At 37.0% G+C, this 26,614-nt stretch overlaps 1 non-coding gene across 1 annotated transcript; it reads left to right on the top strand.

Annotated features, from left to right (window-relative positions):
- Positions 1–23,409: 23,409 nt before the first annotated feature.
- Positions 23,410–23,516, top strand: LOC136228147 (small nucleolar RNA R71). The gene has a single exon (XR_010688481.1). It is a non-coding gene; the product is annotated as a small nucleolar RNA R71 (small nucleolar RNA).
- Positions 23,517–26,614: the final 3,098 nt, after the last annotated feature.

Genomic DNA, 26,614 nt, shown 5'->3' with positions numbered 1-26,614 from the left:
GAGTAGGTACATATACTGAGCTACTATCATGTACTAAGATAGAAAATGCACCTTGATAGAACTAAGTACTCAGTATCACAAACGGTTCATTTCCTAGGAAAATCGTGCTAAAACCCACTTGCACCATTAAATGCCAACACGTGTAATAAAAAGCACCTAGGAAAGGCAAACAATTATGAGACAACCCATGCGCTGGAAATGTCATAAATGACAGAATCTCTGTCGATTGAACGCCCCAAGGATAAACTGCTAGTTCAATTAATAGGATCGTTTTAGGGATATAAATAATGGATGAATTACTCTTCAAATCTCTTCACGCGTAAATCCTTTAGTATTCAGAATCTCTCTCTCAAATCCTCCACAAAAATCTCTAAAATGACCAACACTCAGAAAATCTCCGGTGAAAATTCTGGAAAATTAATCACCGATGAAAGCCCTAAATCTCCTCCTAAGTCTAACCTAATCCAGCACCCGTAGCGATTTGTGTCCCAGCATCCGAGTCCGTCCGAGCAGATCGATGAGCAAACGTCGTCAAACGGACCCGGCAAGTTCCTCAAAGCAGAAGAAACCCAAGGCTAGAACCATGGTGAAGGTTCACACAAAAGTCCACAATCTGGAAGTCCTCAAATGCCGCTGGTTCTCTCCCAGCTTCGTTACCGACGAAAAGCCTTTTTCTGAATGGATTGAGAAAAACGAGTGGACAGACCTCTTCTCTCTCCCCGGAACCACCTATCCACGATTGGTTAGGGAATTCTACTCCGATCTCCATGTTGACGATGATGCTGATTATTTGGAGACGCACGTTAAAGGAAACAAAATTGTCATTACTCCATCCTACTTAGCAACCTTACTCAACTTTCCTAACAAATGAACCAAGTTTAGAACAACAAAAGAAAAGGTATCAAAGGAAATGCTTGACCAGATGAAGGGGCAAAACCAGAAGACGGCGCACTACATCTTAACAAACTTTATCTTCCCTAAACTCAACTCAGCTTCGTCTGCCTCCAATTTCGAGCAGTGCTTCATATGGCACATGCTACCTATTGTCCGCTGAATATGCCTGTGTTTTTTGTGGGAGCACTTCAACAAGGGGGAAAGAAACTTCGACTAGGATCTCTCATCACCAAGATCCTTGAAGATCACAAGATTGAGACCATCACTGAGACTAAAAGCTTGGGAGAAAAAATAACCGCAGCTCTGCTAACCGGGTTATTATTCAACCAACCACTAAAGGGAGGTGAAGATGTTGAGGAAGATGAGGAAGAAAACGATGCTGAGCAAGAAATTGAAACTGAGCTAGCAGCAGATAATGCTGAGCCAGAAGTTGAACTAGAGGAAGTTCCTGCCGATTCCCCCAAAGCAAAGAAGAAGAAAAAGACATTTGCCCCTTGTGCAAAGGATATTGAGATTGTGCCCAGGAAGAAGAGGGCTATGACAAGAGGAAAGAATATTGATGCTGACCTACCTCAGGTTACACCAAAATCAGCAGAGAAAAGGAAAGGGCAAGCTGAGCCCGAGGAAGAACATGAAGAATCCCCAGAACAGCCGCTAAAAAAGAAAAGTAGAAATTCTGGGTTGAAAATAGTTGAAGCTGACCCCGTTGATTGGGTTGTGACACCCAAATCTCACTGCACTCAGAACATTGGGATTGATCTTGAGAAAACTCCAGTTGAGCAAGCTGACGAAGAAGAAGAACAAAGAGAGGATGATACTCAGCTTAATACTGAAGGAAATGATCATGCTGAGCAGGATAATATGGAGCAAAATCAGGAGGCACATGATGTTGAACAAGAAGAAGAGGAACATCAAAGAGAGGATCTGAATGTTGAAGCTGAGATTGAGGATGCAGATGTTCAAATTGACCCATCACCTCCAAAAACTAAGTCACTCAGAAGACTGAAAAAGAAAGCTGTCAAAACTCCTCTCATTGATCTCCTAGCAGAGTCTCCCTCTTTGGAGCAAACTATGGATCCCTCCAATATCAGGTTTGAATATTTTTCTCACCATGTTGAGTCTCCTCCCAAGGAATCGGAGCAAAATCAAGCCTCTGTTACTCACACCGAGGAACATGCCAAGACTCCACGACATCCAAACTCTGCCGAGCAAGAGCTCGAAGATCCAGTCACTCAACATGGGGAGAAAACTGTGGATCCACCTGTTCCAACTCCACATCCTGCTCAAGACCCAATTGCTCAAGCTAGTAAGCAGCCAACTCCATCGCCATCCAGCTCCACCTCCATTCCTGCTTGTGAGCCAACTTCAACTGAGCAACATGCCTATCTTAGTGCAACTCAGTCTGGCCGTCGCATCATCGAAATGGCTCAATCTCTTCTCCAGGAGTTCACCACTTCTGATGCTGCTAGGTCTGCTCATCCCGAGTCCACAAATATACCTGCCATCACTCAAATTCTCACGGAAATTAAGGGACTCAAGGATCTTGTCAGTATTGTGACCACCATCCAATCACAGCAACCTAAGCAAGATCACATTGCCAAGCTGACTGAGCTATTCCTTCTGATGATAAACCACATGAACTCCCTTGAAGGAAAAATCAATAATCTCTCTACCCCTAATCCAAGCTATGCAACTTCAGCTGAGTTAGATCAACAATTTGCCAAACTGAGAGCAGAACTACCCAACCTTGGGCCAATGGCTAATCCTGAGTATGCCACATCTGCTGAGTTGCAGGGATGCTTTGCCAAGCTGACTGTCGATCTTACATGTACACAAGAGCTCGTTTCCTCCACTTCTCAATGTACCATTGATCAACTCAGTGAAGCCGTGAGTCTTCTCAATGTCAGCACAGCTCAGATGGATGTTGACCCCATCAATGATAAACTTTCACAAGGTCTTCTACAGGCTGTTCGCTATGACAGTGGTCAACGCATCTTCTATGATTCTGCCCTCTTGAAAATATATCATCAATCCTTTGCTCAGATCACCAGCTCCCTTACCTGGATTAGCAAGTCCCATGAGTGTATTATCAATCTGATCACTGTCGAAATGTTCGAGATGATTGCGTACCTGTAATAGACGGCTTGAGTGAGAGCACGAAGCGTTTACAACGCTATTCGAATGTTCTATCCTCAGCTGCAAGAAATGAAACCTTTGTCTATAAACCCGATGCTGGCAAAACGGGGGAGAGAACTAAAACTGGAACTCAACAACAGACAGGTGCATCAGGAAGCAAAGTGAAAGGAAAGGGTAAGGCTGTGTGAAAAAGTGAAACTTAAGGGGTTATGTGTGAAAATGTTTTTGTGTTTGTTTAGCAATATATTTTGTGGACACAAGTATTATGTATGTGTGTGTTCTATCTTATTCAATGAACTATCTTTTATTCTGTGCTTGTCAATACACATCAACATAAACATTGAACAAACTAATACTCAGCATATACATTAACGAGTAAATCAAACTGAGTACTCAAAGCATTTCTGAAAGCTAACCCAGACTCAAAATAAAACTAAATCTAGTCAATACACACATCCTTAGTTTATCTCAAATAAATCCTGGCAGGTTTAAAAGGTAAAATTAACAGATGCAACCCTTACGGGGGAGAAATTTCAGAAATATGAAAAATAAATCAATCATGGGGAATTTCAAAACTGAGTTCCATAATTATGCATTTTGCCAACATCAAAACGGGGGAGTTTGTTGAAACACCTTTCCACAAGATTTTGATTTGACAAAATCATCCATGATTAAGAGACAATTAAATTTATGTGCTTTATTTTAATTGTACTAATCCGTTTGTTCAATGTTGAGTATAAATATAAATAAAAGATAAATATAAAAAAAGTAAGACAGGAAGAGGTCAGCATAGAAGCCTAAAGTATCAAGCTGAGTGGAATCAAACTTAGCATCAAAAGACAAAGACATACACGCCCACAACAACTGTCCCACGAAGCTGAGCTGACTAAACTTACAGATTGGAAATTGTAAATAACAAGGTTTTACGAAGTAGAAGCTGAGTGATTCTTCAGGACATCATAAAAATAGTCGTTAGCTAAAAGACAATGATTACCGCCCCTCTGTACCAATAATTGAATCCTTGGAAATACGCAGAAGACACATTTCGAGATGTATGGGTCAATGGATTATTGGTAAAGGACAACTGACGCAAAAAGACAAACCAGACGCAAGAGGACAAGCCTGACGTCTGAAGAAATGCAGAGGAAGGTAATGGCCGTGCAGTCTGAAGCTGACCAGAATCTGTCCCCTAAAAGAGCCGTTTTAACCTTAACGACTACATCATTTCAAAATGATCCAATCCCAGATTTTCTCCTATATAAGGACAATCAAAATCCTTGGATCATCGCCGGATTACAAAGAAAAAAATACAAGAGAGAAAAGATACAAAAGCACCCAGTTACAAAAATAGATCTTACACCCATCTTTCATTCTTTGTGTAAATGCTAGAGTGATTAGTTGTAATCTTCTAAAGTGTTCTTTATTTGAAAAGGAACAAGTCTTTATCAATTGTAAAATTGAGAGTGCTGTGCTGAGTGTTTGGCTGTAAACATTCAGTGGTAGAGAAATCTAGGTGCTGGGTTGTAGCACTTAGTAGGAGTTGAGTAGACGAATAGAGGAAGGTACTCTTGCATATTCAACTGCCTTGTAATTGGTTTGTGCTCTAGCTTTAAAGAGCTCAGTATTGGATTCTAAAAGCCCGGAGGACTCTGGGGACTGGACGTAGGCGGAGAGGCCGAACCAGGATAAGTGATACTGAGTAATCTCTAAACTCTCTCTCAATATATATATGTGCATGTGTTGTATGTGAAATTTACTCAGCATATAAAATTATTTAAAGTTGACTCTGAGTAATTTCAAGTGCTAAGTTAGAAGCTGACCTCTAAGAGTGTCAATATCTAACTCATAAATAAAACAACTTTAGTCAATATCCGTCCAAAGTTGTCTTATAGCATATCTGGCCAAGCTGACCAAAAGCTGAGCTGACCAACTTGCAAAATAACTAAGTCAGTATACAATTAAACGAAAAAATTTATATTAGTTCCTAACCCCCCCTTGGAACTAATCACACGGGACCAACACATAGTTTTCTGAGGTTAGTAGGGTATTACAGAAGGTTTGTGAATGGATTCTCACTTATAGCTTCTCCAATGACACAGTTGTTGAGAAAGGGAGTAAAATTCAAGTGGACACCCGAGTGTTAGAACAGTTTTGATACTTTGAAGTCAAGACTGATTAGTGCTCCAGTGTTGACACTACCTGTAGTGATGCTTCAAGGCAAGGTCTTGGAATTGTGTTGATGCAGAATGATAAAGTAATTGCTTATGCATCACGACAGTTAAGACCACATGAATTGAATTACCCAACACATGATCTTGAATTAGCTGCTGTTGTGTTTGCTTTGAAGATTTGGAGACACTATCTTTATGGTGAGAAATGTCGCATTTTCACTGATCACAAGAGTTTGAAGTACATAATGAGTCAGAAGGAATTAAATTTAAGGCAAAGAAGATGGATTGAGCTACTGAAAGATTATGATCTGACAATTGAATATCATCCGGGTAAAGCTAATGTTGTAGCTGATGCTTTGAGTCGCAAGAATGTTGGAAGTTTGAGTTATATTAAATCTGTAAAAATGCCTTTGTTACTTCAAATGAGGGCTTTGAATGTAGAGTTGAATTGTGAAAATGAAGGAGTGTTATGTGCAATGTTGAAAGTGAGACCAATTCTTAGGAATAGAATCAGAGAAGCTCAGAGTCAAGATAAGTTCTTGGAGCGGATTAAAGATGAAGTTGTGCAAGGAAAGTGTACTGATTACAAGATTTCAATAGATGGTATGCTAATGTTTGGAGATAGAATGTGTGTTCCAAATATTAGTGATATTAAGAAGGAGATATTAGAAAAAGCTCATGATTCCTCCTATGCAATGCATCCTGGGAGTACAAAGATGTACAGAAACCTTCGTGATCATTTTTGGTGGAAAGGGATGAAAAGAGAAATAACTGAATATGTGAGCAGATGTTTGAGTTGCCAACAAGTCAAAGCCGAACATCAACAACCTGCTGGTACTTTGCAACCGCTTCCTATTCCAGAATGGAAGTGGGAGCACATTACAATGGACTTTGTCAGTGGATTGCCTCGTACACAACATGGTAATGATGCTATATGGGTAATTGTAGATAGATTGACCAAATCAGCCCATTTTCTGCCAGTGAAGGTAACTTTCTCGTTAGAAAAGTTGGCACAGTTGTATGTCAAAGAAATTGTGAGACTTCATGGTGTGCTAGTTTCTATTGTGTCTGATAGAGATCCTCGTTTTACATCAAGATTTTGGCCTAGTTTTCAAGATGCATTGGGAACTAAATTGAACTTCAGTACTACCTTCCATCCACATTCAGATGGTCAAAGTGAACGTACAATTCAAACTTTGGAGGATATGTTAAGAGCTAGTATTCTAAATCTCCAAAGTAGCTGGGATGTGCATTTTCCTTTAATGGAGTTTGCATATAATAACAGTTATCAGTCTAGCATTGATATGGCACCTTATGAGGCATTGTATGGAAGAAGGTGTAGGACTCCGTTATGTTGGTCTGAAGTGGGTGAAAGACAGCTATTGGGGCCTGAGATAGTGCAATTGACGACTGAAAAGGTACAAATTATCCAGCAGAAACTGAAAGAAGCTCAAGACAGACAAAAGAGTTATGCAGATTTGAAACGTAGACCGATTGAGTACAGTGTGGGAGATAAAGTATTTCTGAAAGTATCACCTTGGAAGGGTTTACTCCGATTTGGCAAGAAAGGAAAGTTGAGCCCTAGATTCATTGGTCCGTATGAAATTGTGGAAAGAATTGGACCTGTTGCATATCGTTTGAAGTTGCCTCAAAATCTTTCAAACATTCATGATGTTTTTCACGTGTCAATGTTGCGGAGGTATATAAGTGATCCAAATCACATTGTCCAGGAGCAACCAATCGAACTTTCAGAGGATTTGACTTATAAAGAAGAACCAGTAGCAATCTTGGCTAGAGAGGAAAAAGTGTTAAGGAATAAAACAGTACCACTTGTGAAAGTATTGTGGCACATACATTCTCAGGAGGAAGCAACCTGGGAAAGAGAAGCGGATATGAAACACCAATACCCTCATTTGTTCACTTCTTCGGGTAAGTAAAATTTCGAGGACGAAATTCTCTAAGGTGGGGAGAATTGTCACGTCCGTGCCCTTAAATTTTATTTATTATACCCCAAACCCTAAGTTACATTAAATTCGTTATAGGATTGGTCGATTAATTGGGTGTTACGGGTATAGTTTTGAGGGTAATTGCACATTTTTATAAAAAATTATAAGTTTAGGGTAAGTTTTAAAAGAAATTAGATTTTTGGAGGACCAAAACGACCAATTAACCACTTAATTCAAGGCCTATATATAGCCTTATTGAGTATTGAAAATCATTTGGATCAACTCATCATTTTACATTGTTCTTCCTCCTCCACTCTCTCTCTCCATTCTCCTCCACCTTCCACCACCACCAAAAACAGGGCAGCTCCACTGTTTTGGGTATTGCCGGAGATCTAACCGTCCAAATGACCTCAAATTTTAACTGGAGACTTTAGACACATAGAAGCAACTTCTAACCGGAGGGATTTTTATTTGGAGGTGTGAGAAGAGAATACGGGCTAGGCAGAGTTTGGGACAGATTTAGGGTTTTGTGGTGTTAATCTCAAATTTAGGCTAAGGTAAGTAACTATCAACTAGTTTTTGGTTTGCATGTATAAATATATGTATATTAAGCTATAAATCTCCACGAATTTGTATCCTAAGGGTTTTCTTAGAAATTATTTGAGTATTGGTTGTTGATTTGAGATTGTGTTCAAGTTTGAAGGAAATGAGTTCACAATGGTAATTTTGAACTATTTTGATGTTGTATTGGTTTTACCTTGATGTTGAATTGGTTTTACTTTGATGTTGAATTGGTTTTTCCTAAGAGTTTGATTATTATTTAGTTCAATTTATATTGAATTGGTTTTCTTAAGGGATATTTAGTTCAATTGATGTTGAATTGGTTTTCTTAAGGGTTTAAGTGCTATTTGGGTTCAATTGATGTTGATTTGAATTTCTTTAAGAGTTTTAATGTTATTTTGGTTCAATTAGTGTTCAAATTGGAATTTGGTTCAATTAGTGTTCAATTGGAATTCTTTAAGGGTTTTAATGTTATTTTGGTTCAATTAGTGTTCAAATTGGAATTTGATTCAATTAGTGTTCAATTGGAATTCTTTAAGGGTTTTAATGTTATTTTGGTTCAATTAGTGTTCAATTGGATTTCTTTAAGGGTTTTAATGATATTTTGGATTTCTTCAGGGTTCAATTGCTATTTTGGTTCAGTAAATGTTGGATTTTGATTTATTGATGATTGTAGTAAAGTTGGATCTATTTGATGAAATTGAAGTTTGGTTGGATTTTGGGTAAAGTTTGTATCCATCAGGAGTAGTCCGGACGGGTGGTTTGATATTTGAAGACCATGTTCAGTGAGGAACATGGCCTGTGTACACAGTCTAAAGACCTAGTCGGGTATTGGCAACGAAGTGTTGGGTAAGACCAATACGGGATTAGGCATGGTTAAAGAGACGTCTCGATTATGTTTACGTGTTGTGGATCGATTTACGAGGGGATACTCGGTGATGGATACGATATTGAATTTGATTCGAACTTCAGTTTTTAGTAAATGTTTATATAAGAATCGTTGTGTTTTGATTAAGTTTGATTTGAGGTTATTGATTAACATTCTATTTTAATTTGATGTTGTTTACAAGTTAATAAGTTTAAGGTTTGGTTTGGTTAAATGTTTTCACAAATGTATACATATAGCTATTTTACGTAAAAACTAGTTTTTATAGTTGATAGTTGCTTACTGAGATTTTTGTCTCATGTTTTCAAATGTTTTAATGTTTTTAGGCGAAGAAGTACGAGGTACTGAGGGAAGTGTTCGACACTAGGGCGAGGATTGGATACGGCCACAATTGTCCAAGTCGTCTTCTAGGGTATTGCATACCATTTTGTACATATAGATATAGGCGTTTTTTGTGCTTGTGAATATGTAGGAACTTACGTCGCCCATTTTGAATCGAATATAAAGTTGTGGTATGTTGGATTTTGTTTTAATGTCCAAGTATGGTGTTAATTTGTGAGATTAGGCAAATTAAAAGTTAACAAGTTAGAATTGGAGTAATTTTCTATGTTTCGAACTCGTTTTGGTAAAACACACAAGAAAGGATTCGTAATTGGAAATTATAAATGATTTCGACCTTTTACAAATGTAAAAGTATATGTAGAAAATGTTTTTAAGTTCAAACATGATTTGTAATTCTTAACATTTGATTGTGAGATGTTACTTCCGACTCGTTCACGTCTGTGGTAACGTCTCACTGTCATATCCGATTCTATTTTGGATCGGGTTTGACATTTTGGTATCAGAGCAATAGGTTGGTCCATAAGTATATATATATAGGTATATCCGTGTCAAGTATATAACTTACTAAAGTGTATTGAGAAGTTGAATAAATATTATTCATGCATATCACATATATAAATTGTAATAGTTTGTTCATCATATAGATGCATCCAAGACGACAACGTGGCCGACCACCTCCAAATAGGCGTAGAGGTAGAAATGCAGAAAGAAGAGAATTGGGACGGGGTCCCGTGAGCATAGAGGATAGTGTAGCCTCTGATGCTAGAGTTCCACCTGTTTCCCAACCTCAAAGACAACCACCAGAAAATCAACCTGTTAATCCTCCACCAATACCACCCGAACCTGAACATCGTGTACCACCTGTGACTCCACAAGCTGTAATGCCACAAGTTGCACAAATCCTGCAGCTTGAACCCCGAACATTAGTTGAAGATTTAGTAACTATGATGGAAACACATGAGGCACGTCGAAGGCCTAGTGAGTTAATTAAAGATGCCAAAAATTGTGGGGCATTTGATTTCAGGGGTACAATTGAACTTGAGGAAGCTGATAATTGGCTAAAAGCTACAGAAAAAGCCTTTAGTACTATGCAGTTAAGTACTGAAGATAAAGTAAAGACCGTGTTTGGTTTATTACATGGGCCAGCAGATACATGGTTAACTAGAGTTAGGGGTTTGTATCCTGAAGGTTTAAACTGGGATGTTTTCAAACATGAATTCATGAAAGAATATCTGACTGAATCATTTCAGAAAGCGAAGAGGAATGCGTTCTTTAATTTGAAACAGGGAACTATGACTATGAGGGAGTATATGGATAAGTTCGATGATTTATGCCGTTATGCAAGTCAGTGGTTTCCCACTGAGGAAGTTAAATGTGAAAGGTTCAAAGATGGTCTGAGTGCATTTTATCAGAATGAACTGAGTTTGTATGAAGGTACACATTACCGAGGCTGGGTGGAAAAAGCATTGCAGAAAGAAAAGTTGAAAGGCAAGTTAGAATCTGAGAACAGTCAGAAGCAGTCAGGGGATATTGGGAGATCCAAGTTTGTGAAAGGGGGATCATCTCAGTTTCGAGGTGGTCAAACTCAGAGTCAGAACACAAGAGGAGCACCTGTGAGCCGTACTAATTTCCGAGCATCTGATACTATTAGCCAAGCTTCATATAGTCCTTCCATTGCTAGTAGTGGTAATGGTCCAAAATGTGTTCAGTGTGGGAAATTTCATTCTGGAGAATGCAGGAAAAGATCTCTGGGATGTTTTCAGTGTGGAGGAAGGGGTCACTTGAAAAAGGATTGCCCGTCATCAGGGAGGATAACAGAATCTAAAAGAAGAATTTCATGTTATGAGTGTGGTGAAGAAGGGCATGTACGTACTAATTGTCCTAAATTGAACACTGTTGGGAGAGGTCGAGGATCACAGGGTGACAGAACAAGTGGAGGTAATTCAGTTGGAAGAGGAAATGGTCGTGGTAATGGTAGAGGTACCAATATGGCCAGAGGAGCTGGTAATACTTCTCAGGGAGCTAGAAATCAGGGTACTCAGTCGGATAGAGCTGCAACCCAACCTCGAGTTTTTGCTATGACTCCACAAGAAGCTGTTGCATCTGCAGAAGTTATCACTGGTACGATTTCTTTATTTGGAAAAGATGCTTATGTGCGTATTGATCCTGGTGCTAGGCATTCCTTTGTGTCACCTTTATTTATGTCTGATGTAATGTGGGAGTCGAAATTGATGCCTGAATGTTTAACTATTAGCATGCCTATGGGAGAATCTTTAGTATGTACACATGTCTATCCTAATTGTGAAGTAAAATTAGGAGAGTCCTTTATACATGCGGATTTGGTACCTTTAATGGTTCAAACATTTGATGTGATATTAGGCATAAATTCATTATCTAAGTGTCAAGCCTTGCTAGACTGTTGTAGGAAGAAAGTTAATCTGTTATTAGCTAATGGGGAAAAATATGTGTTTCAAGGCGAGAGAGGTGTACATAGAAATATAGTCTCTGTTATGACAGCTTTGAAAATGTTAAGGAAGGGGTGTGAATCTTTCTTAGCATATGTGATAGACAGCAGGGAAAAACCTCCTAAATTAGAAGATGTGCCAATTGTGAATGAATATCCAGATGTGTTCCCAGATGAGATACCAGGGTTACCACCAGAAAGAGAAGTCGAGTTTGCAATTGACTTACAGCCGGGTACTGCTCCTATATCCCTAGCACCATATAGAATCGCACCAGCAGAAATGAAAGAATTAAAAATACAGTTGCAAGAGTTGTTAGATAAGGGATATATACGACCTAGTGTGTCACCCTGGGGAGCTCCGGTGTTGTTTGTGAAGAAAAAAGATGGAACAATGCGGTTGTGTATAGATTACCGTCAGTTGAATAAGGTTACAATCTGTAACAGGTATCCGTTGCCTAGAATCGATGATTTGTTTGATCCGCTACAAGGGGCAATAATATTTTCAAAAATTGATTTTAGAACCGGATATCATCAGTTGAAGATCAGAGAAGGAGATGTTCAGAAAACAGCTTTCAGAACTCGATATGGGCATTATGAGTTTTTGGTAATGCCATTGGGGTTAACTAATTGTTGAGCGATTTCCGCAAGTGCACGGTATACGCTTGTAGTAATAAAAGATATCGATCCCACAGGGAACATTTTTCAACAAAAACTTATTCTTAATCGGTTAAATTTACTTTTAGGTTTATAATATGGAAAAATCGTTTAATCGGTTTTGCTTTTGAAATTGCTAGAATAAGAATTAGATTAGAGTATAAAGATGTTAGAAAATATCTGATTTAAGAATGAATTTGCAAAACAGGAACGTTTTAGTACTTTTGAAAAGTAAACAAGTATATTTGTTTGCATTAAGCAAAGAAAACAACTTTAAACTTTGTACGAATTATAAAGATGAAATAAATGACGGAACCTCTAATTAATAGGCTTTGAACGCGACAAAACCCTTATCCGGGATAATTTCCCTTAACCAAATTAAAACTCTACCGAGATAATAATTTGCCTAAGTGTTCAAAAAAGTTTCCTTGTAAAGATTTTGAATTAAACTACATTTTAATGAAAACACCAGCAGTCACTTTAGTGGATTGGTTACCATAAGTGCTGCATAAAAATCTATCGAATAGAACGGACTTTATTAGATGAAATATAAATTGATACAAGTTTACAGAGAACATGGAGCATGGAAACATTCGACGGCGTGCAAGTGAACGGGTTGTCAATCCTTTCCTTGGGTTTCGTTAGAGTTTGTCAGGCTCAGGGGCGGATCCTCTACTCAATCTTCTCCTTGAATCTTCGTAATAGAGACTGGGTCGGTCTACTACCAAAATGTAAACTAAACTGGAACAATGTCTAAACGCTACTAAGTTTGTTATTATTTAGTAAACAATGTGTGTACATCATATTGCTTTTTACAGAATCGAAATCTAACTTCTGAATCACTTGACTCAGAATTTCTGCATAAATTCTATACTAATCTCTTTTTTCTACACCCATCACACTATCCATCAACTCTTTATTTATAGATGTTGAAGAGTCTTGATTGAAGTGTCGTGTCCGTTGTGAAGGATCGTGTCCGTTGCGAAGGATCGTGTCCGCTGCGAAAGGACGTCTTTATCCACCCAAACGATCACGTTTCGTCGAAAACGAAAGTGTGTAACTAGGCTTCTAAAATCTCCTGCTCGTACCGAGAATATTAAATTCTCTACCGAGAATGGGGGAGCAACAATTTGGTCTTCGGACGAAGGGAAAGAGGGCTGAGGAACGCGTGTCGCGACCGAGAATGTGGGGGCCGCGGTCGCGACACGGAGCGTTTTTCACCTCTCCGGCTTTCGTTCGTGTCCTCGACTTGGCGTTATTAATTTTCGTCGTCTTCGACTCCTTTTGTAGGGTTTTTCTTCTATTTTTGAGCTCTTTTTACTCCTATTTGGATTTTACCAAATATTTATGTACCTTGCATGAAAGAAACATATTCGGGAGTAAAAGTATTCTAAATAGGTATAAATAGCATAAATTCGTAGCAATATTGATGTAATTACTAATGATATTTTAGGTATATTTTGGGCTTAATAAATCTCCACACTTAATCTTTTGCTAGTCCCGAGCAAAATTTCTCTGAATTTATTCTTTAACTAATCTCTTTATGAAAATAAAACATATATCTCTGTATTACTTTTTAAATTAGTTAAGCCGAAAAGACTAACTTCGCATGACAAATTTATACGCAAAACATCAAACTAACTTAGTATAATATACGATATATCATTCGTCTTGTATCTTTATTTTAAAACTGAAGTATTCGGGACAATATAAGCACGCATGTTATTAAGTCTTTCATCTCAAGGCATTTCAAAGCACAAATTTTCCTTTCCCAAACCTAAATATATAAGATATATTATTTTTAAATAAGTACTTTGGATTAATTTATTTGCTTAGTTACGCCCGAGATAAGGGTGGTCTTGATCGTAACTTTATACGTATTTTATTGCTTTGTGTTTGCTTAAGAGGTACCGACTATGCCATGGTGGACGCAATCGTTACTTTAAACTTATACACGCTTATTTTTTTTATATTTTTAACGTTCCTTCCATACCTCGATTGTGATAAGGGTGGTCGCAACCGTGGCCAAAAGTAAACGGTACTTAATTATTCTTCCCTTTCATACCTCGATTGTGATAAGGTTGGTCTCAATCGTGGCCAAAAGTTAAGAATTCAACTAATTGATTAATTAATATGAAATATAATATTGAAATTTGGAAAAAAAAAAGATAGCACATTCATCTTATATTGACTTAAAATTCAACATGTATTATGGCTAAAGTTTTCTTAAAAACTTCAATTGGCGTTAATGTAAGACGAAATCAAACCGAGCTAAAATTGTTAGTTCAATTTAATGCCTATAAACCTAATTGAAAACTTAAAATAAGATTTATTGTATCATGAATTGCATGATATAAAATAGAGATTAGAATAAAGAATTTTTGTTACTTAAATACATTCACTCGAGACAATTTTACTTAAAATCGTATCGAAGATTTGTGAAAAATTTGAAAAATATTACCCGTATACGTATAGAAATATTTTTTCTAACGATAATGATAACCTAAACAAATAATCATATTAACTTATGGTTAATTTATGAACATATGAAAAATAAAATGTGTTGCATTTGTATAAGATTATTCGTTGCATTTATTCATTTTGCAAAATAATATTTTCGTAGCATTTATTCGTATATGTGGAAATGATATATGTATATCTCCTCCCACACTGAAATTGGACCATGTCCTCATTGGTGCAAAAATGGAGAAAACATAAAAAATAAATACGAAATAAGGCATACGAAACTAAGATTGAAATTGTAGGAAATAGAACATTCAACATGAAATTAAAAATAGAAAATGTACCAAACATATGAAAATGAAAAATTGTACCAAATATAACAAGATAAAAAGAAAATAAAGAAAACAACCTAAGCTTGAGGCGGGGAATCCGGAGGTGTAGGGGAAGTCTCCACATTTCGGCGTCGGAAAAAGGAAAGCATCTGATGCCGAGTCGATCTATGCTCACGCCTCAAAAGGTTGAGGTTGTCATTCATCACCATATTATTTTCTACCAAATCATCAATTCTTAAATTCATTTGACGATTGTTGGAATTGATTTGGTTCAAAATTCTACGCAAATCTACCGGATCATCCTCCGCTTGAGGTGCTTGGGGTTGTGCTTGAGCCAGTGGTTCATCCTCCTCGCCTTCCGCCTCTCCGCCGCCTTCGGTACCTACAAATTGATAACTTGAAGCACCACCACCCATAGTGCCACGAAGATGGGCAATACGGGTAGCATAGGAAATAAAGACGGGAGGTCCTTTTGGAAGCAATAAATGAGCTCGCTCAAGAGCCGAGATGTCCAAAAGTGGAACATACCCACGGTAGGTGGACATGTCATAATCGGCCAACTCACCCCGTGCTCCCAACACAATAGCGGTGATAAAATTACAAAGAGGGATTTGAATGGTACTAGCCCTCGAAGCACGGAACAAATTATCAAACAAAATACCAATGCTATCAATCCGCAAGCCCTTAAACAAACTATCCAAAACATACAAATCCCGAACCTGAACCTTTGAACTCTCCACACGACCAAACAAGGAGAAACTCAGAAATTTGTGAAAGAAGAACACACAATTGTCCTTAATCAACTTGCTTGAAGTCTTCTTGGAATTAAAATAGTCTTGGTCCGAAAGAGTTTGCCAAACCGCATCATTATCAAAATCTTTAGGCTTATCATAAAAATTAGAGGTAGGGAAACCAAACATATTTTCCATTGCATCATAATCAATGGTGTATGTGATACCTTCATTCCTAAAAGAGATGGAAGTTTTCTTCTTGTTCATGGTCAAAGTGACCAAAAATTCCACTACATATTCATTAATACGCGGGAAACGCATATTAACGAATTCTTGCCAACCAACGCCTCAATAAAAGCATCAATTCGAGTAGAGAAATTTAATGTTCTTACCGAATGGAAGTCTAAGAAGTGCATATCTACAAATTGGCGGTCGGCTTGTGAAAAATGTTTGAAACGAGCGACTTCTTCCTCCGAAGCGATATCAAAATAAGCTCCACATTGAACCCGAAGGCGATTAGCTTCCGTAACAGCGGGCTTGTTACCAACACGCTTAGTCCTAACCATGGTGATGGTGTTTAGTGTTTTTAGGGTTTGAGAAGAAGAAGGAGAAGAAAAAGGAATTGAGAGAAAGAGTAAAGCTTGAAGATGAGTTTGGGGGTTTGAATTGGAAGTGATTGAAAATAGAAAAAGAATATAGGAATGGTAATGAATAAATTGGGAAGAGTAAAAGGTGGTTTATGGGGAAGAGTTTAGAGTAAGGGATTGGGTAAAAATAGAGGTGATGTGAGGTTTGTGTAAGAGATAGGTTTATATAGGGCTGTATAGGTAGGTGTATAGGTAGAATAGAAATAGGAATAGGCAAAATTTGGTGTCAAAATCGGATTGAGAAATGCCTACAGGTCGCGTGTCGCGACCGAGAATCGCAAAGCCGCGACCACGACACGCGACTTTCAGGCAATTCTTCGTCCTGAAATTGGGCCAGTTTTGCTGCTCATACCGAGAATTATTAATTCTCGGTAGAGAATTGGTCAAAATGGCCTATTTGGGTGCCTAATGACTTGGTTTGTGCAATTTTGTTGATTGAATGGTTCATGAACTTAATATTAAGTGTTCCTGCACTTAAAACTTAAATAAATGACATTAATTGCAAGGAAAACCAAAGGTTTAACCTTAATAAATTGAATTAAAGTGTAATAAATTGGTTATGAAGAATTAATGAAACTTAAATGTGCATTTATGCATATAAGTTAAGAGAACCATATTAAATGCATAATAAGTGCATGTTAATACATATTTAATACATGAATTGAATTGATTAAATGAAAACTTAATTCATTAAAAATAAATCGAGTTACAAAAAGAATTAAATGTGGATATATGTGTGGAAAAAATAGAAAACCATACTAGTTCATGTGAATCCTTTTTATCTTAATTTGAGTTAAGAATCGACCCATATGAAATATGCTAAGTATAGATAATAGATCAAAATAGATATTTAAGAATTGAACTAAATAAAATCTTTATTATATCAACATATGTACAAATAAGGAAAACAAAACAATAATTAATACAAAACAAAATATGTACAAAAATAAAAAACATAAACTATTCTACATATTCATCCCTATCAAACGGGATTCCTCTAGCCTTAATACGCTCAATTTCTAATTGCACGAAAGCTTGACGTTCCGTTGTAGAAAGAAAATGCGGGCCGGCACGAAAGACACGTTTCACAAGTCCTTCGTACTCGAGAAACTCATAGTCAATTGTCGGGAAGAATTCATCATCACTCCAAGGAATATCAATTGTACCCTTGGTACCGAGAATTATTCCACAGATTATATTGCCGAACCCAATCTTCTTATCTTTGGATCGAGAAGCGGCGACAAGACCCTCCATCAGAATTTTGGAAGAATCCACTGTATTTCCCTGGAATACATCCCCAAGGACATACAAATCAGTGTCACGGACTACACTACTGAATGTGCGCCCGAATAAACTGTGATACAGAAATTTGTGCAAATACAACATGGAACTGGAGTGAAAAGACTTATTGTAGGCGAGTTTTGAATTGAATTGCCAGAATCCAGTGAGCATTCTCCAAATATCAGTGGATGTCATGTCTCTTCCAGGATGACGTTTGATTGTATCCCTCGGGGGAAAACCAAACCAAGCATGCAACTCGGGATAGCCGAAAGTGAAGATTTCGCCTTCTCGACAAAAACTGAGACGTACTCGTCGTTTATTAGTGAAACGCACGGTACAAAAGAATTCGAGTATCCAGTCGCCTATTATTGGAAATCGCATTTTGGCGAATTTTGTCCACCCTAAGCGTTCCATATAGCGGCTCATGTCATCACTAATTCCAAGTTGGTTGTTAAGGAATTCGTCCATATACAACATTCTGGTGAAGAATTTGTAACGGAGATTCCAATAACGCCTACCTTCATCGTGGTTGAAGATAGGAAAAGGCGCCCCATATCGCTTAGATAAGTCTGGGCGTTTGTTGCTTGAGGCAGTAGTGTGCCTTGAAGCGTTGTATTTGGTAGGCATGCTGCAAAGTTTGTGTTACTTTAGCAAAGAACGGTATTGGCGAAGAAAAAGCAGAGTTCTGACAAAGATGAAATGAATTGTAAAAGAACTTGAATCCTCTAGGATTAATTTATAAGAGTTTAAGATGAAAAGAGGTATTATTTTAATTATGAAAAGGTATAAAATTACACCTTTTGGGAATGAAGAAACTTAAGGTTTCGTTTGTCAAGAGGTTCGTTGAAGGGGTTAGAATGTTTCAGACCTGATAGCGCAGGAAACACGCGTGTCGCGACCGAGAATGGCTAAGCCGCGGTCGCGACACGCTGATTTCCTTGCGGAAATCAGGCATCGAAGCTACCTCCCGATTCACGATAGAGAATTTAAAATTCTCGGTATGAACAGAGAAATCCGAACCTGTTTGGACTATTCTTAAAAAGGGGATTCTCGGCAGGGAATTCTAAATTCTCGGCACAGAATTTCCTGAAACTTCAAATTCATCTTAATTTCTAAAAATTAAATCTAAAAATCATGAAATAAAAATATTTTATGTACTTAAAGCATAACATAAAGTCATCTAATCATAAAATTTGCATTTAAAATAAAATAAACAAAAATATAAAAAGCAATAAAACAAAATAAACTGTGTAAGAAAAACTGAGTAATTTATACGTCAGACAATCTTGTTACGAACTCAATTCCTAGTTGGGAAATATTTTCGTAATAGATTTTACATCGATTACCATTAACTTTGAATCGAACTCCGGTAGGACCTTCCAGTTCTAAAGAACCATAATCGAATGTTTTGACGACTAAATATGGTCCTATCCATTTGGACTTAAGTTTTCCTGGAAATAAACGAAGTCGTGAATTAAATAACAGCACTTTATCCCCAACATTAAAGTGTTTAACTTTAATTTTGGCATCGTGCCATTTTTTCACTTTTTCTTTATAAATCTTTGCATTTTCGTAAGATAGATGACGTAACTCATCTAACTCATTCAAATTGAGCAAACGTTTCTTACCTGCTTGTTGTAAATCAAAGTTAAGTTCTCTAATAGCCCAATAGGCTTTATGTTCTAATTCGACTGACAAATGACATGCCTTCCCATACACTAAGCGGTACGGAGTCATTCCTATTAGTGTTTTAAATGCAGTACGGTATGCCCATAACGCATTATTGAGTTTAGAAAACCAATCTTTTCTAGAAGATGAAACTGTTTTCTCGAGAATCCATTTGAGTTCTCTATTTGATATCTCCGCCTGACCATTTGACTGAGGATGGTACGGCGTTGATACGCGGTGGCGTACTCCATATTTTTTCATAAGCGTTTCAAAACTCTTGTTTATAAAATGAGTACCACCATCACTAACGATGACTCTTGGACAACCAAATCTACAAAATATATCATCAAGAAAACTAATGACAACTTTAGAATCGTTCGTCGGGGTTGCAATTGCTTCAACCCACTTTGAAACATAATCAACGGCAACTAATATGTAAGTTTTACCATTAGAAGGGGGAAAAGGTCCCATGAAATCTATTCCCCACATATCGAAAACTTCAACTTCTAATATGGTTGTGAGGGGCATCTCATCTTTCCTTCTTAGATTTCCTGTTCTTTGGCACTTATCACAACGAGTAATAAATGAACGGACGTCCTTAAACATCGTAGGCCAAAAGAAACCACTTTCAAATATTCTAGCTGCTGTCTTGTTAACTCCATTATGTCCTCCATAAGAGCTAGAATGGCATTCCGACATTATGGATTCGTATTCATCTTCACCAATGCATCTCCTAATTATCCTGTCACCACAAGTCTTGAACAAAAAGGGATCTTCCCAAAAATATTGTTTAATATCGAAGAAAAATTTCTTCTTTTGTTGGAAATCTAATCCTTCCGGAACAATATTGGCTGCAAGATAATTAGCAATATCTGCATACCATGGTGACATGGCACTTTTTATTTGATAGAGGTGTTCATCAGGGAAATCATCTCGTATACCGATAGTTTCACCTATAGGACCGTTTTCATCTTCAAGTCTCGATAGATGATCGGCGACAAGGTTTTCTACTCCCTTTTTGTCTTTAATTTCTAAATCAAATTCTTGCAATAATAAAACCCATCTAATTAGACGTGGTTTTGCATCCTTTTTAGCAAATAAATATCTTAATGCTGCATGATCAGTATAAATAATAACTTTTGAACCTAATAAATATGACCTAAACTTGTCACATGCAAAAACTACAGCTAACATTTCTTTTTCTGTTGTGGTGTACTTTAATTGTGCACCAGACAGTGTGTGACTTGCATAATAAATGACATGAAGTTTCTTATCCTTCCTTTGTCCTAAAACACATCCGACAGCTAAGTCACTTGCATCACACATAATTTTAAAGGGTAAATCCCAATCGGGTTTAGCAATAATAGGTGCACTGACTAAAGCCGTTTTCAATGTTTCGAAACCTTTAACGCATTCTTCATTAAAATCAAAGGTTGAATCTTTCATGAGTAAATTAGTAAGTGGTTTGGAAATTACAGAAAAATTCTTAATAAATCTTCTGTAAAAACCAACATGTCCTAAAAAAGATCTTACTCCCTTAACAGTAGGGGTAATTTCTCTATTACTGAGGTTTTTGCTCTATCTACTTCTAATCCTTTTTCAGATATTTTGTGACCTAAAACAATTCCTTCGTCAACCATGAAATGACATTTTTCCCAGTTTAATACCAAATTTATTTCTTCACACCTAGACAAAACTTTATCCAAGTTTTCTAGGCACGAATCAAAAGAATCTCCATAAACTGAAAAATCGTCCATAAAAACTTCCATGATATCTTCAATGAAATCATTAAAAATTGCAGTCATACAACGTTGAAATGTTGCAGGTGCGTTACATAGACCAAAGGGCATTCTCCTATATGCAAATGATCCGTAAGGACATGTGAAAATTGTTTTATCTTGGTCATCCGGGTAAATGTATATTTGAAAGAATCCGGAGTAACCATCTAGAAAACAATAGAAAGCATGACCAGCTATCCTTTCGATCATTTGATCAATGAAAGGAAGAGGAAAATGATCTTTCCTAGTTGCTTTATTTAGATTTCTATAATCTATACAAACTCTCCAACCAGTGGTGGTTCGTGTGGGTATTAATTCACCTTCTTCATTCCTTACAACTGTTATGCCTCCCTTTTTAGGTACGCAATGGATTGGACTAACCCATTCACTATCCGAAATAGGGTAGATGATTCCATTGTCCAGAAGTTTAGTAATCTCATTTTTTACTACTTCTTTCATATTCGGATTTAGGCGTCTTTGCCTATCCGCTTTAGGTGGCTTATCTTCTTCTAAGTGAATTCTGTGCATTACGATTCTCGGATTAATACCTTTTAAGTCTGAAATTTGCCAACCCATACTTCCTATCCTATTTCTAACAACTTCTTTCAATTTCTCTTCTTGGACTTGTGTTAATTTGTTAGAGATAATAATAGGTAGAGAATCGCCTTCGCCTAAGAAAGCGTACCTCAAATGACTTGGTAATTCTTTAAGTTCTAATTTAGGTGGAACTATAATTGAAGGCGGAACTGGTCCATCTTCTCGAATCAAAGGTTCTGGGTCCTTATCTTCTAGTTCCTCACTCATTATAGGTTCTATTATTTCTTCTTTTTGAACAATGTCATTTACACATTCTTCAATTAAATCAAGTTTCATACAAGCGAAATCCTCCATAGGATATTTCATCGCTTGATTCATATCAAACTCAATCTTATCATCGCCTATTCTTAAAACTACTTTCCCTTCCGACACATCAACTAGAGCACGTCCCGTGTTCATGAACGGTCTACCAAAGATTAGCGGACAGTTTACGTCATAAGCAAAATCTAAAATAACGAAATCGGTAGGAAAAATAAATTTGTCAACTTTAACTAAAACATCTTCAATTATACCGTATGGTCTTTTAGTGGTTTGATCCGCTAATTGCAAAACCATATTGGTACGTTTGATATATTCTTCTAAGCCTAACTTATTAAAAATAGATAATGGCATCAAGTTAATGCTTGCTCCTAAATCACAGAGACAACTGGGAAATTCAATATCTCCCAATTTACACGGAATGGTAAAACATCCGGGATCCTTGAGTTTTGTGGGCAAATTACTTGACACAATTGAACTACAATCTTCAGTTAGTGAAATGGATAAAATTCCTTCCCAACTGATTTTCTTTGAAATTAAATCTTTGAGGAATTTACCATAATTGGGAATTTACGTAATCGCATCCATAAACGTTAAATTAATATGCAAATTCTTAAGTTTGTCTAAAAATGTTGAAAGTTGTTTGTCATAGTCCTTATTGCGGACTTTGTGTGGAAAATGTGGTTTGGGTACAAAAGTTTTTGTACTAGAGTCAATTGGTGCATCTTTTTGTTTTAATGTATCTTCTTTGGGCGTCGGTAAATCAGTTCCAGGTAAGGTCGAATTTTCGGGCATTTCCGGGCCTAAGTAGTTTTTCCCTGAACGAAGAGTGATAGCCTTAACATGCTCTTTCGGATTTTCTTCCGTATGGCTTGGAAGACTTCCCTCTTTGTGGGATGGAATTGATTTAGCGAGTTGTCCAATTTGAATCTCCAAATTATGGATGCTAGATGATTGGTTTTTAATAAGCTGATCGAATTTATTCTCGATCCGTTTAAAACCATCGTCGTGATTACTTATTTTTCCACTCAGAGCATCAATAAATTTGTCGATTTTAGAAGATAAAGTGCTAATCGAATCTCTTGATTGATTTTGATAATTAGTAGTACGATTTTGATTAGCATTAACATTATTATTGTCTCTCCAGTTAAAGTTAGGATGATTTCTCCATCCAGGATTATATGTATTGGAATAAGGGTTATTATTTTGGTTTTGCCCTTGGACAAAATTTACCTGTTCAATTTCACTCATACCTTCGTAATCCACATCTGTTTGGATTGGCTTACCATTAGAATCACACGGTGCCATAAACCTATCAATTTTGTCCGATAAGGCAGAAAATTGGGCTTGCAACATCGCTACTGGATCAAGATTCACTATACCTTTAACTGATGATGTTGTTGAGGATGATGGTTTCGCTGATGGTACGTGTCCACGTTTCGCGGGCCACATACAACTGTTGATTGCCATTTCCTCCAAAAGTTCTCTTGCTTGGGCAGATGTTTTCTTCATGAATAACCCTCCAGACATAGCGTCCAATGAACCTCTAGTTGTAGGATTTAGTCCATTGTAAAATGTTTGCATTAAAAGTTCGGCGGGCAATTGGTGGTGTGGGCATAAACGTTGAAGTTCTTTAAAACGTTCCCAAGCCTCATAAAGAGTTTCATTATCATTTTGAGAAAAAGATGTTAACTCTTTAATGACTCTTGCGGTTTTTGCTAAAGGAAATTTTTTTGATAAAAATGCTTGAGCTAATTGCTCCCAAGTCTCAATTGATGCGGCTGGCATAGAAGTTAACCATTCTTTGGCTCGATCCTTCAAAGTAAAAGGAAAAATGCAAAGTTTGATTGCTTCTGCAGTTACATCAGTAATTTTTAAAGTGTCACAAATTTCTAAGAAATTTGTCAAATGGGTATTAGGATTTTCGTTAGGTAACCCGTAAAACGTTACATTATTTTGCAACATATTAAGCAACGCATGCTTAATTTCAAAATGATGTGCATTAATTTGGGGTCTAACTATACTGTTTGTTACACCGGCCACTCCTGGCCTAGCGTAATCCATAAGTGTGGCCATAACTTCTGGCTCGGTAATTTTAGTTTTTATTGGGGTTTTGTTTTTCTTTTTCTTTTCTTTCTTGTTCTTTTTAAGAGTTCTTTCAATTTCTGGGTCAATAGGATCTGGTGACGTGCCTGAACTTCGAGAACTGCGCATGAACTTGAAATTTCGCACGAACCGAAACTACCTACAAAACAGAATTTGAAAAATAAATATGTTAGTAATTGAAAATAAAAAAAATATAAAAGTTTGAATAAGTATGAATAAACCTAGATTCGTAATAAAACACGAAAAATTTAAAATTTTGTCAAAAATTTTGGCGTTCCCCGGCAACGGCGCCAAAAACTTGTTGAGCGATTTCCGCAAGTGCACGGTATACGCTTGTAGTAATAAAAGATATCGATCCCACAGGGAACGTTTTTCAACAAAAACTTATTCTGAATCGGTTAAATTTACTTTTAGGTTTATAATATGGAAAAATCGTTTAATTGGTTTTGGTTTTGAAATTGCTAGAATAAGAATTAGATTAGAGTATGAAGATGTTAGAAAATATCTGATTTAAGAATGAATTTGCAAAACAGGAACGTTTTAGTACTTTAGAAAAGTAAACAAGTATATTTGTTTGCATTAAGCAAAGAAAACAACTTTAAACTTTGTACGAATTATAAAGATGAAATAAATGACGGAACCTCTAATTAATAGGCTTTGAACGCGACAAAACCCTTATCCGGGATAATTGCCCTTAACCAAATTAAAACTCTACCGAGATAATAATTTGCCTAAGTGTTCAACAAAGTTTCCTTGTAAAGATTTTGAATTAAACTACGTTTTAATGAAAACACCAGCAGTCACTTTAGTGGATTGGTTACCATAAGTGCTGCATAAAAATCTATCGAATAGAACAGACTTTATTAGATGAAATATAAATTGATACAAGTTTACAGAGAACATGGAGCATGGAAACATTCGATGGCGTGCAAGTGAACGGGTTGTCAATCCTTTCCTTAGGTTTCGTTAGAGTTTGTCAGGCTCAGGGGCGGATCCTCTACTCAATCTTCTCGTTGAATCTTCGTAATAGAGATTGGGTCGGTCTACTACCAAAATGTAAACTAAACTGGAACAATGTCTAAACGCTACTGAGTTTGTTATTATTTAGTAAACAATATATGTACATCATATTGCTTTTTACAGAATCGAAATCTAACTTCTGAATCACTTGACTCAGAATTTCTGCATAAATTCTATACTAATCTCTTTTTTCTACACCCATCACACTATCCATCAACTCTTTATTTATAGATGTTGAAGAGTCTTGATTGAAGTGTCGTGTTCGTTGTGAAGGATCGTGTCCGTTGCGAAGGATCGTGTCCGCTGCGAAAGGACGTCTTTATCCACCCGAACGATCGCGTTTCGTCGAAAATGAAAGTGTGTAACTAGGCTTCTAAAATCTCCTGCTCGTACCGAGAATATTAAATTCTCTATCGAGAATGGGGGAGCAACAATTTGGTCTTCGGACGAAGGGAAAGAGGGCTGAGGAACGCGTGTCGCGACCGAGAATGTGGGGGCCGCGGTCGCGACACGGAGCGTTTTTCACCTCTCCGGCTTTCGTTCGTGTTCTCGACTTGACGTTATTAATTTTCGTCGTCTTCGACTCCTTTTGTAGGGTTTTTCTTCTATTTTTGAGCTCTTTTTACTCCTATTTGGATTTTACCAAATATTTATGTACCTTGCATGAAAGAAACATATTCGGGAGTAAAAGTATTCTAAATAGGTATAAATAGCATAAATTCGTAGCAATATTGATGTAATTACTAATGATATTTTAGGTATATTTTGGGCTTAACACTAATGCACCTACTGCATTTATGGATCTGATGAATCAAATATTTAAACCTTACTTAGATACATTTGTAATTGTGTTTATTGATGATATTCTTATGTATTCTAAGAGTAAGGAAGACCACAACAAGCATTTGAGGACAGTTTTGCAGATTCTGAGAGAGAAGCAGTTGTATGCCAAATTTAGTAAATGTGAGTTTTGGCTTGATGAAATTATGTACTTGGGGCATGTGGTATCAGCTAAGGGAATTCTAGTTGATCCTAAGAAAGTTGAGGCTGTAGCTAACTGGAAAGCACCGTCGAATGTACATGAAGTGCATAGTTTTCTGGGGTTAGCAGGGTATTATAGAAGGTTTGTGAATGGATTCTCACTTATAGCTTCTCCAATGACGCAGTTGCTGAGAAAGGGAGTAAAATTCAAGTGGACACCCGAGTGTCAGAACAGTTTTGATACTTTGAAGTCAAGACTGATTAGTGCTCCAGTGTTGACACTACCTGTAGTGGGTGAAGGGTATACAATATTTAGTGATGCTTCAAGGCAAGGTCTTGGAATTGTGTTGATGCAGAATGATAAAGTAATTGCTTATGCATCACGACAGTTAAGACCATATGAATTGAATTACCCAACACATGATCTTGAATTAGCTGCTGTTGTGTTCGCTTTGAAGATTTGGAGACACTATCTTTATGGTGAGAAATGTCGCATTTTCACTGATCACAAGAGTTTGAAGTACATAATGAGTCAGAAGGAATTAAATTTAAGGCAAAGAAGATGGATTGAGCTACTGAAAGATTATGATCTGACAATTGAATATCATCCGGGTAAAGCTAATATTGTAGCTGATGCTTTGAGTCGCAAGAATGTTGGAAGTTTGAGTTATATTAAATCTGTAAAAATGCCTTTGTTA

The sequence above is a fragment of the Euphorbia lathyris genome, chromosome 4 (assembly GCF_963576675.1).
Source record: "Euphorbia lathyris chromosome 4, ddEupLath1.1, whole genome shotgun sequence".
Taxonomy (NCBI): domain Eukaryota; kingdom Viridiplantae; phylum Streptophyta; class Magnoliopsida; order Malpighiales; family Euphorbiaceae; genus Euphorbia; species Euphorbia lathyris.
This window is presented reverse-complemented; position numbering and strand designations above follow the sequence as displayed.